Here is a 14,222-nt window from a genome sequence, read left to right as displayed (position 1 = left end):
ACAGGGATATAGATGACCCTGAGACTGATACAGGGATATAGATGACCCTGAGGCTGATACAGGGATATAGATGACCCTGAGGCTGATACAGGGATATAGATGACCCTGAGACTGATACAGGGATATAGATGACCCTGAGACTGATACAGGGATATAGATGACCCTGAGACTGATACAGGGATATAGATGACCCTGAGACTGATACAGGGATATAGATGACCCTGAGACTGATACAGGGATATAGATGACCCTGAGACTGATACAGGGATATAGATGACCCTGAGACTGATACAGGCATATATACAGGGATGACCCTGAGACTGATACAGGGATATAGATGACCCTGAGACTGATACAGGGATATAGATGACCCTGAGGCTGATACAGGGATATAGATGACCCTGAGACTGATACAGGGATATAGATGACCCTGAGACTGATACAGGGATATAGATGACCCTGAGACTGATACAGGGATATAGTTGACCCTGAGACTGATACAGGGATATAGATGACCCTGAGACTGATACAGGGATATATACAGGGATATAGGATGACCCTGAGACTGATACAGGGATATAGATGACCCTGAGACTGATACAGGGATATAGATGACCCTGAGACTGATACAGGGATATAGATGACCCTGAGACTGATACAGGGATATAGATGACCCTGAGATGACCCTGAGGCTGATACAGGGATATAGGATGACCCTGAGGCTGATACAGGGATATAGATGACCCTGAGACTGATACAGGGATATAGGATGACCCTGAGGCTGATACAGGGATATAGGATGACCCTGAGGCTGATACAGGGATATAGATGACCCTGAGACTGATACAGGGATATAGATGACCCTGAGACTGATACAGGGATATAGATGACCCTGAGACTGATACAGGGATATAGATGACCCTGAGACTGATACAGGCATATATAGGATGACCCTGAGACTGATACAGGGATATAGATGACCCTGAGGCTGATACAGGGATATAGATGACCCTGAGACTGATACAGGGATATAGATGACCCTGAGACTGATACAGGCATATAGGATGACCCTGAGGCTGATACAGGCATATAGGATGACCCTGAGGCTGATACAGGGATATAGATGACCCTGAGGCTGATACAGGGATATAGATGACCCTGAGACTGATACAGGGATATAGATGACCCTGAGACTGATACAGGGATATAGATGACCCTGAGACTGATACAGGGATATAGATGACCCTGAGACTGATACAGGGATATAGGATGACCCTGAGACTGATACAGGGATATAGATGACCCTGAGACTGATACAGGGATATAGATGACCCTGAGACTGATACAGGGATATAGATGACCCCTGAGACTGATACAGGGATATAGATGACCCTGAGACTGATACAGGGATATAGATGACCCTGAGACTGATACAGGGATATAGATGACCCTGAGACTGATGACAGGGATATAGATGACCCTGAGGCTGATACAGGGATATAGATGACCCTGAGGCTGATACAGGGATATAGATGACCCTGAGACTGAAACAGGGATATAGATGACCCTGAGACTGATACAGGGATATAGATGACCCTGAGACTGATACAGGGATATAGATGACCCTGAGACTGATACAGGGATATAGATGACCCTGAGACTGATACAGGGATATAGATGACCCTGAGACTGATACAGGGATATAGATGACCCTGAGACTGATACAGGGATATAGATGACCCTGAGGCTGATACAGGGATATAGATGACCCTGAGACTGATACAGGGATATAGATGACCCTGAGACTGATACAGGGATATAGATGACCCTGAGACTGATACAGGGATATAGATGACCCTGAGGCTGATACAGGGATATAGATGACCCTGAGGCTGATACAGGGATATAGATGACCCTGAGACTGATACAGGGATATAGATGACCCTGAGACTGATACAGGGATATAGATGACCCTGAGACTGATACAGGGATATAGATGACCCTGAGACTGATACAGGGATATAGATGACCCTGAGACTGATACAGGGATATAGATGACCCTGAGACTGATTCAGGGATATAGATGACCCTGAGACTGATACCCTGAGGGATATAGATGACCCTGAGACTGATACAGGGATATAGATGACCCTGAGACTGATACAGGGATATAGATGACCCTGAGACTGATACAGGATATAGATGACCCTGAGACTGATACAGGGATATAGATGACCCTGAGACTGATACAGGGATATAGATGACCCTGAGACTGATACAGGGATATAGATGACCCTGAGACTGATACAGGGATATAGATGACCTGAGGGATATAGATGACTGATACAGGGATATAGATGACCTGATACAGGGATATAGATGACCCTGGGGATATAGATGACCCTGAGACTGATACAGGGATATAGGATGACCCTGAGACTGATACAGGGATATAGATGACCCTGAGACTGATACAGGGATATAGATGACCCTGAGACTGATACAGGGATATAGATGACCCTGAGACTGATACAGGGATATAGATGACCCTGAGACTGATACAGGGATATAGATGACCCTGAGGCTGATACAGGGATATAGATGACCCTGAGACTGATACAGGGGATATTGGATGACCCTGAGACTGATACCCTGAGGGATATAGGATGACCCTGAGACTGATACAGGGATATAGATGACCCTGATACAGGGATATAGATGACCCTGAGACTGATACAGGGATATAGGATGACCCTGAGACTGATACAGGGATATAGATGACCCTGAGACTGATACAGGGATATAGATGACCCTGAGACTGATACAGGGATATAGATGACCCTGAGACTGATACAGGGATATAGATGACCCTGAGACTGATACAGGGATATAGATGACCCTGAGGCTGATACAGGCATATATAGGATGACCCTGAGGCTGATACAGGGATATAGATGACCCTGAGGCTGATACAGGCATATAGGATGACCCTGAGGCTGATACAGGACCCTGATATATATAGATGACCCTGAGACTGATACAGGATATAGGATATAGATGACCCTGAGACTGATACAGGGATATAGATGACCCTGAGGCTGATACAGGGATATATAGGATGACCCTGAGACTGATACAGGGATATAGATGACCCTGAGGCTGATACAGGGATATAGGATGACCCTGAGACTGATACAGGGATATAGATGACCCTGAGACTGATACAGGGATATAGATGACCCTGAGACTGATACAGGGATATAGATGACCCTGAGGCTGATACAGGGATATTGTAATGTAGAAAGACCATTAGTTACATGCTACCAACATGGTGCATGCTACCTACCTGAAGCCAAGTACCACTAATGCCATGGTAATGCATATATGCTACTACTATAAATTACATGAGCCGTCTCTTTTCTCATCTAAACCTTGTCACCCTCTTCCTCTCTCTGTCATCACACAGGACACCACTAGTAGGATCTGAGCCAACACTAGGAACCGTTGAGGATACATATGGAGTTGAAGAGAGGGGGAACATGCAGAATGTGACACCCATCCTCCATAGGTCCACATGGCACCTACATCTGATGGCTGTTTGGGCATGCTGTGGACTCCTTCCTCCTGAGAGCATTCCTAGTGCACATCCTGTTGCCTCCTGTACATGTACTCAGCCCCGTTCGCTAGTCCCATGGACAAGGACCTAACCTGTGAACCTTTATCTTGGAAGAAAGGCCCAAAGATGGAATCAATCAATGGCACTCGACTGTCTGATCTGTGATGGAAGAGACTAATTCTCCTGTGGAAGGGAAAAAACATCCAATCGTGTCTTGTCTTCTATGAATTAATTAAGCAGATGATATTTTTAATGTCTTTTATCTTTTTTGTTTGTGTCGTGTCATGTGCATTGTGTCATTTTAACAAATGGTGACACTGCACATTTAAAAACTAATTACACTGGTTAGTAATCGAACCACCATTGAACCAGTGTTGTGAGAATGTTGTAGGCTACATATCTGTAATGTGGCATGGGACAACTGCTGAGAGATGGTTTGCTACTCTGATGATCGTAGATGTACCTAGTTATATGTGGGTCCACTTGAAGGAACCTCTGTATGAAAAGCATCGCAGGGTCCTTACAGCACTTTATAATGATTGATTTACGTGTGGAGTCCATGATATGAGTACGATACTCTGGGTTTTAAAGGGACATTTGTGTATTTTAAAAACTAATAATTAAATACCGATAAAGTTTTTTTAAAGGGATCATTAGTGGATAATGAAAGGTCTGTGAAACACATTTACTTCTGAAGGTGTAAGTTTTAACTACAAAATGTTTCGTAAAACCTATTTTCTGTGTTTCAGTCGTTCTCGAGAAAAGTATACTACTTCCTAATAAGTTTTGGTCATGAATTGTCTTGTCCGTAAAGCACTTTATAATGATTGATTTGCATGTGGACTTCCTGGTATGGGTACAATGCGCTAATGTAAATGTTATAAATAAATTGACAGTAATGCTTTTTGCAAGAGATTTATTATCAATTGATAATGACTTGTGGGGGGAATCAATGAAGGCAAGAAATAACGAAGTGACAGAGGAATCTAAATGTCAACTGTACAAGATGATCTGTTTTTGTTATTAATTTACCGAGCAATGTCAACCTGTAAAATTGTTGTCAAGAGGAAATGAATCTGTCCAATGTGCGTCATATGAGGTGGCAGCGTAGCCTAGTGGTTAGTGTTGGACAAGTAACTGGAAGGTTGCAAGTTCAAACCCCCGAGTTGACAAGTGTCGTTCTGCCCTGAACAGGTGGGTAACCCACTGTTCCTAGGCTGTCATTGTAAATAAGAATTTGTTCTTAACTGTTTTGCCTAGTAAAATAAAAAAAATCCCAAATGGCTGCTTTTCAGACGTTGATACAGAGAAGCATGATTTGGACCTTGTTATGCATAATGATCTTACACATTTTCTGTAAAATCAAATATGAAATCTAAAGCCCTCATTCTGTGTATGGAAAGAAAAAGGACACTATCTTAAAGTAGTTTAACAATGTTTTAAACTACACATTTCATTTTAATTGTTTTTGTTGTAATGATTTAATGTTTTATTTGATTTGTCCTTGTTTGTCTTTCCCTGAAAATTGGGTTTGGGTGCCTCTTCTGTTGCGCAAAGAAGATTGTGACATTGCAATAAAGTTTTACTTTTTAAAAACTGGGTCTGGATTTTCCTTCACGGTTAGGTGCCATAAGGGATTGATGAACAATGTAATAAACCCGTCTTGCTTGCGAATCGATCACACAATGAAAGTGGCCAGCGGTGCGGTGCCCATTGGGGGAACAAGAGCACGTGCCCCTTTAGATTTGCCGTGTATTACATTTGTTTTTCATTTTAAAACTCGCGTTTTTATCATAAACTGACGGATTTCCTCCCATGTCAGGGGGCATTCCAAGGTGCGCCGTGGCGCAAAGAACACAGCGTTTGATGTGCTGGCGTGATTTTTTTTTTTTTTTAGTAGGGGGTGTGTGAATTTTTTTATCAAGATCTGCAACTTATTGATTCCTATCAAAAATGTATTTGAAGTTTGCTTTAGCTAGTCAGCGAGAGGTTCCACATCTCCTTACCTCATAACGAGCTACCGTTTTCAGGCTATCGATCAAGTTATGCTGCTTTTTTGACTACAACACCAGTGTGACACCTAGTGTTTACCCCCTTATGCTATACTGGGGGAAATTGTGTTTCTATAGTTTAGGGTTGACAGTTAATAGCTACAACCTCTACAACCATAATCTAAACCGTTGCTTTGTGAGACGGTGTAGTGGGCAGTGAGCCATCGTCATGTAAATAAAAGCCGAGCAGGTACTCGGAGTCATGGCCCAGTGAGACGCTGGTCCCGGCCCGTGTAGATGGACAAATAAAAGCCGAGCAGGTACTCCGGAGTCATGGCCCAGTGAGACGCTGGTCCCGGCCCGCGTAGATGGACAAATAAAAGCCGAGCAGCTCCTCCGGAGTCATGGTCCAGTGAGACGCTGGTCCCGGCCCGCGTAGATGGACAATGAGTGAGATTACACCACATGCTAACAGAGAGATTACACCACATGCTAACAGAGAGATTACACCACATGCTAACAGAGAGATTACACCACATGCTAACAGAGAGATTACACCACATGCTAACAGAGAGATTACACCACATGCTAACAGAGAGATTACACCACATGCTAACAGTGAGATTACACCACATGCTAACAGAGAGATTACACCACATGCTAACAGAGAGATTACACCACATGCTAACAGAGAGATTACACCACATGCTAACAGAGAGATTACACCACATGCTAACAGTGAGATTACACCACATGCTAACAGAGAGATTACACCACATGCTAACAGAGAGATTACACCACATGCTAACAGAGAGATTACACCACATGCTAACAGTGAGATTACACCACATGCTAACAGAGAGATTACACCACATGCTAACAGTGAGATTACACCAAATCATCAAATCAAATCAAATTTTATTTGTCACATACACATGGTTAGCAGATGTTAATGCGAGTGTAGCGAAATGCTTGTGCTTCTAGTTCCGACAATGCAGTAATAACCAACAAGTAATCTAACTAACAATTCCTAAACTACTGTCTTATACACAGTGTAAGGGGATAAAGAATATGTACATAAGGATATATGAATGAGTGATGGTACAGAGCAGCATAGGCAAGATACAGTAGATGGTATCGAGTACAGTATATACATATGAGATGAGTATGTAAACAAAGTGGCATAGTTAAAGTGACTAGTGATACATGTATTACATAAGGATGCAGTCGATGATATAGAGTACAGTATATACGTATGCATATGAGATGAATAATGTAGGGTAAGTAACATATAAGGTAGCTTTGTATAAAGTGGCTACTGATATATTTACATCATTTCCCATCAATTCCCATTATTAAAGTGGCTGGAGATGAGTCAGTGTCAGTGTGTTGGCAGCAGCCACTCAATGTTAGTGGTGGCTGTTTAACAGTCTGATGGCCTTGAGATAGAAGCTGTTTTTCAGTCTCTCGGTCCCAGCTTTGATGCACCTGTACTGACCTCGCCTTCTGGATGATAGCGGGGTGAACAGGCAGTGGCTCGGGTGGTTGATGTCCTTGATGATCTTTATGGCCTTCCTGTAACATCGGGTGGTGTAGGTGTCCTGGAGGGCAGGTAGTTTGCCCCGATGATGCGTTGTGCAGACCTCACTACCCTCTGGAGAGCCTTACGGTTGAGGGCGGAGCAGTTGCCGTGCCAGGCGGTGATACAGCCCTCCAGGATGCTCTCGATTGTGCATCTGTAGAAGTTTGTGAGTGCTTTTGGTGACAAGCCGAATTTCTTCAGCCTCCTGAGGTTGAAGAGGCGCTACTGCTCCTTCTTCACGATGCGGTCTGTGTGAGTGGACCAATTCAGTTTGTCTGTGATGTGTATGCCGAGGAACTTAAAACTTGCTACTCTCTCCACTACTGTTCCATCGATGTGGATAGGGGGTGTTCCCTCTGCTGTTTCCTGAAGTCCACAATCATCTCCTTAGTTTTGTTGACGTTGAGTGTGAGGTTATTTTCCTGACACCACACTCCGAGGCCCCTCACCTCCTCCCTGTAGGCTGTCTCGTCGTTGTTGGTAATCAAGCCTACCACTGTTGTGTCGTCCGCAAACTTGATGATTGAGTTGGAGGCGTGCGTGGCCACGCAGTCGTGGGTGAACAGGGAGTACAGGAGAGGGCTCAGAACGCACCCTTGTGGGGCCCCAGTGTTGAGGATCAGCGGGGAGGAGATGTTGTTACCTACCCTCACCACCTGGGGGCGGCCCGTCAGGAAGTCCAGTACCCAGTTGCACAGGGCTGGGTCGAGACCCAGGGTCTCGAGCTTGATGACGAGCTTGGAGGGTACTATGGTGTTGAATGCCGAGCTGTAGTCGATGAATAGCATTCTCACATAGGTATTCCTCTTGTCCAGATGGGTTAGGCAGTGTGCAGTGTGGTTGAGATTGCATCGTCTGTGGACCTATTTGGTCGGTAAGCAAATTGGAGTGGGTCTAGGGTGTCAGGTAGGGTGGAGGTGATATGGTCCTTGACTAGTCTCTCAAAGCACTTCATGATGACGGAAGTGAGTGCTACGGTGCGGTAGTCGTTTAGCTCAGTTACCTTAGCTTTCTTGGGAACAGGAACAATGGTGGCCCTCTTGAAGCATGTGGGAACAGCAGACTGGTATAGGGATTGATTGAATATGTCCGTAAACACACCAGCCAGCTGGTCTGCGCATGCTCTGAGGGCGCGCTGGGGATGCCGTATGGGCCTGCAGCCTTGCGAGGGTTAACACGTTTAAATGTTTTACTCACCTCGGCTGCAGTGAAGGAGAGACCACATGTTTCCGTTGCACCGTGTCAGTGGCACTGTATTGTCCTCAAAGCGGGCAAAAAGTTATTTAGTCTGCCTGGGAGCAAGACATCCTGGTCCGTGACTGGGCTGGATTTCTTCCTGTAGTCCGTGATTGACTGTAGACCCTGCCACATGCCTCTTGTGTCTGAGCCGTTGAATTGAGATTCTACTTTGTCTCTGTACTGACGCTTAGCTTGTTTGATAGCCTTACAGAGGGAATAGCTGCACTGTTTGTATTCAGTCATGTTACCAGACACCTTGCCCTGATTGAAAGCAAGTGGTTTGCGCTTTCAGTTTCACGCGAATGCTGCCATCAATCCACGGTTTCTGGTTAGGGAATGTTTTAATCGTTGCTATGGGAACGACATCTTCAACGCACGCAGCGCACACAACGCAACACATGCTAACAGAGAGATTACACCACATGCTAACAGTGGGATTACACCACATGCTAACAGAGAGATTACACCACATGCTAACAGAGCGATTATACTACATGTTTACAGATAGATTGCACGACATGCTAACAGAGAGATTACACCACATGCTAACAGTAAGATTACACCACATGCTAACAGTGAGATTACACCACATGCTAACAGTGAGATGACACCACATGCTAACAGAGAGATGACACCACATGCTAACAGAGAGATTACACCACATGCTAACAGTGAGATTACACCACATGCTAACAGTGAAATTACACCACATGCTAACAGTGAGATTACACCACATGCTAACAGGGAGATTACACCACATGCTAACAGAGAGATTACACCAAACACCATTTGTGGTTGTTTTGGGTACTTTTGGGTTGTTTTGGGTACCTGTTTGTGGTTGTTTTGGGTACTTTTGGTCAGTCCCTGCCCATTCACCAACAGACTCCACAACTGAGTTCACCAAACATTAGGAACAGCCTCAAATCGTCAAGGTATGGACTCTACAAGGTGTCGAAAGCATTCCACAGGGGTGATGGCCCGTGTTGACTCAATGCTTCCCACAGTTGTGTCAAATTGGCTGGATGTCTTTTGGGTGGTGGACCGTTCTTGATAAACAAGAAAAATGTTGAGCGTAAAAATCCTAGCAGCGTTGCAGTTCTTGACACAAACTGGTACCCCTGGCACCTGCTACCGTGTCCCGTTCAAAGGCACTTACATGTTTTTGTCTTGCCCATTCAGCCTCATACACAATCCATACATCCAGGCTGTATCACATCCGGCCCATGATTGGGAGTCCCATGGGGGTAGTTAATTGGGTAATTGTCATTGTAAATAAGAATTTGCCGAGTTAAATAAAGGGATACATTTCTTGTTTTTTAAAATCCTAAATTGTTGCAAGGCTTGAAAACCCTTCTATTAAACTGTCCCCTTCCCTTCATCTACACTGATTGAAGTGGATTTAACATACTTTACTTTATTGTCCCCATGGGGACATTTTGTTGCAAGCCAACTTGGACATTTTAAAGCTAATTCCATACAGGTTTTTGTCATGGGGGTCGGGGGACACCTCCAGGGGCACTGCTGTTAACCTGTAGATACTGTAGACACTGCTGTTAACCTGTAGATACTGTAGACACTGCTGTTAACCTGTAGATACTGTAGACAAATTGCTCAGTTTGGCCAGGTGGCCAGCTCTGTAGACCTGAATACCTGTTGTATTCAGCATTTCACTGTGAGGTCTACTACACCTGTTGTATTCAGCATTTCACTGTGAGGTCTACTACACCTGTTATATTCGGCATTTCACTGTGAGGTCTACCTACACCTGTTGTATTCAGCATTTCACTGTGAGGTCTACTACACCTGTTGTATTCAGCATTTCACTGTGAGGTCTACCTACACCTGTTGTATTCAGCATTTCACTGTGAGGTCTACCTACACCTGTTGTATTCAGCATTTCACTGTGAGGTCTACTCCACCTTTTGTATTCAGCATTTCACTGTGAGGTCTACTACACCTGTTGTATTTGGCGCATGTGACTAATAACATTTTATTTAATTTGATTTATCCAGACCCTTTGCTATGAGCTCAGGTGCATCCTATTTCCATTGATCATCCTTGAGATTTTCTACAACTTGGAGTCCACCTGTGGTAAATTAATTTGATTGGACATGGTTTGGAAAGGCACACACCTGACTATATAAAGGTCCCCCAGTTGACAGTGTTTGTTAGAGCAAAAACTAAGACATGAGGTCGAAGAAATTGTCCGTAGAGCTCCAAGACCGGATTTTGTCTAGGCACAGATCTAGGGAAGGGTAACAAAAAATATGTGTAACATTTAAGGGGTTGTGGCAAAAGGCAAAAAAGATCAGACCCCTCCCTCAGTGGCCGGTCCAGATTCAGAGCCACATTTATGGGCTCTAAGACCAACTATTGACTGGGGAATAAAAGAAGACGCTGCCACAACAGCAATTGACCAGCAGAGGGAGCCAAATGTACGGGAACTTCAAGTACAGGGCATTAAACAAGAATCACACTTCAGGAAGACTGAGGAGGAGTGGTATGAACAGACCTACCAAACCAACGCCCCAACGGAAGAATGCCTATGGGCATCAGTGCTGAAGGAACTAACATTGGAAGAATTGGGAGAATGAACTCGTCTGTGGGAGTCAGAAAACTCCCAACCTTCTTTGGCCACGCCTACCAGGGGTGGGTTTGTCCACTGAGTTGGTGGGGCCTCTATCCCGTCCTCTGCCCAGCCAGAGGAGAGGTCTTTGGCCACGCCCACCAGGGGTGGGTTTGTCCACTGAGTTGGTGGGGCCTCACGGCTAGGCCCTTGTTTCTACCGAAGTGACTATAATCCTACAGTACTCAGCCAGAGGAGAGGTCCAGCCAGAGGAGAGGTCTTTGGCCACGCCCACCAGAGGGGAGGTATTTGGCCACGCCCACCAGAGGGAGGTATTTGGCCACGCCCACCAGAGGGGAGGTCTTTGGCCACGCCCACCAGAGGAGAGGCTTTTGCTGCAGGCGACGGGCAAAAGTCAGCACCGTGACAAGGTATTGTACATTAATGAGGAAAAAAACATTTAACTTATTTTATAATAATGCCGTAACATAACAAAATGTGGAAAAAGTCACTTTTCCCGAATGCAATGTACGTAAATATTAGACACCACAATGTAAATAATTCCCTGATCCCCGTCACTTCTGGAGAGAGTTTGCTGCACTGAAAGTAAAGGGGCTGAATAATTTTGCACACCCAATTTTTCAGTTTTGATTTGTTAAAAAGTTTGAAATATCCAATAAATGTCGTTCCACTTCATGATTGTGTCCCAGTTGTTGTTGATTCTTCACAAAAAAATACAGTTTTATATCTTTATGTTTGAAGCCTGAAATGTGGCAAAAGGTCGCAAAGTTCAAGGGGGCCGAATACTTTCGCAAGGCACTGTATTATCAGTGGCGACTCGTCATTCAGGGCACCTGTTTTGAGCACCACACTTTTTTAGTTCAGAAAAAATATATATATATTTTTGGGGGGTGGAGATTTCCTGTTTTGCTTGTTGCTTTGGTCATATGACAGGAAAAATAGAGCTCTTTGGCCACGCCCACCAGGGGTGGATTTTGTCCACTGAAAAAAAACAATACACAGGTAGAAAATACCTCAGCCCTCCTGTAAAATATGGTGGTGGATCTTTGATGTTTGAATGAAAAGCCCAACTGTTGGTATGTTGGTATGACATCATACAGTACTTCCTGGAGCTGGGGAGGGTGTAATGGTATTGCTACAATGCTATTGGATGATGTTGTGTGGTTTGTCACATGACACAACTTTAGGACATTTACTAAGTTGAGTTACGGTAAGGATCTGTGTGGAGGTTTGAGGGAGAGACTGGAGCTGGGGGTAGCTGGTTGGGGTCAAGTCAGGAAGTGGATAGAAAACACTGTTTTTTTCTATAAAGATTCTTTAATTAAAAACGTCATTTCAATCCACATCCTCAATGCTGATCTGAAAACTGAATTGAACCCAGCCATGCCATTTGGCAGGAGATACTTTATCAATAATTACCTCACAATGCCATCTAGTGGTCAAATGTATGCATTACAACAACAAAACACAAAGGGAAAAAAATACAAAAAACACATTGTTTTGTTTCACCACAAGGTGTCGCTAATGGCACAGTTTTCACGAGGACAGGTGGTGTTGTGTGCTGTGTAATGTCTGGTAAACAACTCATATCTGAAACAGGTTTACATTCACGTCATTAGGGAACTTGCTGCAGAACTGAGCAGGGTAGTTCAGGTTTGTCTTGTCTATGTGGTGAAAAGAATGTGACTCTTTGTGAGTCCAAATCAGTTGTCCTGTACCAGTCCTCGCAGATCAGAAACATCTCCCTCCTGACCAGGGTGACTGAGGATGGATCTTGTCAAGAGGAGCGTCAAGACTTCATACCGCAGTGGGCTGAGGAACTGAACCAGTCACCACAGACTGGACAGGGACATACACCAGTCACCACAGACTGGACAGGTACATACAGCAGTCACCACAGACTGGACAGGTACATACACCTTGGGCCAGTCACCACAGACTGGACAGGTAAATACACCATGGGGCAGTTAAAACGGACACAGAATAAATTTTAGTCCTAGACTAAAAATAATATTCCATGTAGATCCAGGATTTACATTAATCTGTATCCGTGGAAACCTCCTAGATACTGTATGTCAGAGGTAAACCTAGAACCGGTTTAAAAACAACAGTCAAACTTTACACATCATGTGCAAACATAAATCCACACACCATGAACAGAAAAACACTGAAATGGAAAATAGCCACCCACAAACAAGAGTGGGGAAAAAGGCTGCCTAAGTATGGTTCTCAATCAGAGACAACGATAACCAGCTGCCTCTGATTGGGAACCTTACCAGGCCTAAACATGGAAACACAACGCCTAGACATACAACATAGAATACCCACCCACCACACACCACACGAAAAATAGAAACATACAAAGGAATCTACGGTCAGGGCGTGACAGTATGGTTCATTGCCAACACAAATATTATTCAAACGAGATAACATGCAAAGACTAGTTTCAGTGTTCCAGTATGAACAGAAACTTCATTGGTTGGCTCTATAACTAGGATGAAAAAGAGTCAAACTGGATCTTCACGTTGACTCTGTACCGTAATACCCTGTATATAGCCTCCACATTGACTCTGTACCGTAATACCCTGTATATAGCCTCAAAATACATTTATTACCATCATAACGATCTATATAACTAGGATGATTATCAATGCAAAATACATTTATTACCATCATAACGATCTATATAACTAGGATGATTATCAATGCTAAATACATTTATTACTATCATAACGATCTATATAACTAGGATGATTATCAATGCTAAATACATTTATTACCATCATAACAATCTATATAACTAGGATGATTATCAATGCAAAATACATTTATTACCATCATAACAATCTATATAACTAGGATGAAAAAGAGTCAAACTGGATCTTCACGTTGACTCTGTACCGTAATACCCTGTACATAGCCTCCACATTGACTCTGTACCGGTACCCCCTGTATATAGCCTCCACATTGACTCTGTACCGGTACCCCCTGTATATAGCCTCCACATTGACTCTGTAACGGTACCCCCTGTATATAGCCTCCACATTGACTCTGTACCGTAATACCCTGTATATAGCCTCCACATTGACTCTGTACCGTAATACCCTGTATATAGCCTCCACATTGACTCTGTACCGGAACCTCCCTGTATATAGTCTCGCTATTGTTATTTTACTGCTGCTCTTTAATTACTTGTTACTTTTATTT

The 14,222-nt window shown here is 43.9% G+C and overlaps 1 long non-coding RNA gene across 1 annotated transcript; it reads left to right on the top strand.

Moving 5' to 3' along the window:
• The first annotated feature begins 3,087 nt into the window (after positions 1 to 3,087).
• On the top strand, positions 3,088 to 5,212 carry LOC135534977 (uncharacterized). The gene is made up of 2 exons (XR_010454780.1): positions 3,088 to 3,373; positions 3,467 to 5,212. It is a non-coding gene; the product is annotated as an uncharacterized LOC135534977 (long non-coding RNA).
• The last annotated feature ends 9,010 nt before the right edge of the window (positions 5,213 to 14,222 follow it).

Source organism: Oncorhynchus masou, unplaced genomic scaffold, assembly GCF_036934945.1.
Source record: "Oncorhynchus masou masou isolate Uvic2021 unplaced genomic scaffold, UVic_Omas_1.1 unplaced_scaffold_4251, whole genome shotgun sequence".
NCBI classification, from domain to species: Eukaryota; Metazoa; Chordata; class Actinopteri; order Salmoniformes; family Salmonidae; genus Oncorhynchus; species Oncorhynchus masou.
Note: the sequence above shows the minus strand (reverse complement) of the source record. Positions and strands in the feature narration are given on the sequence as shown.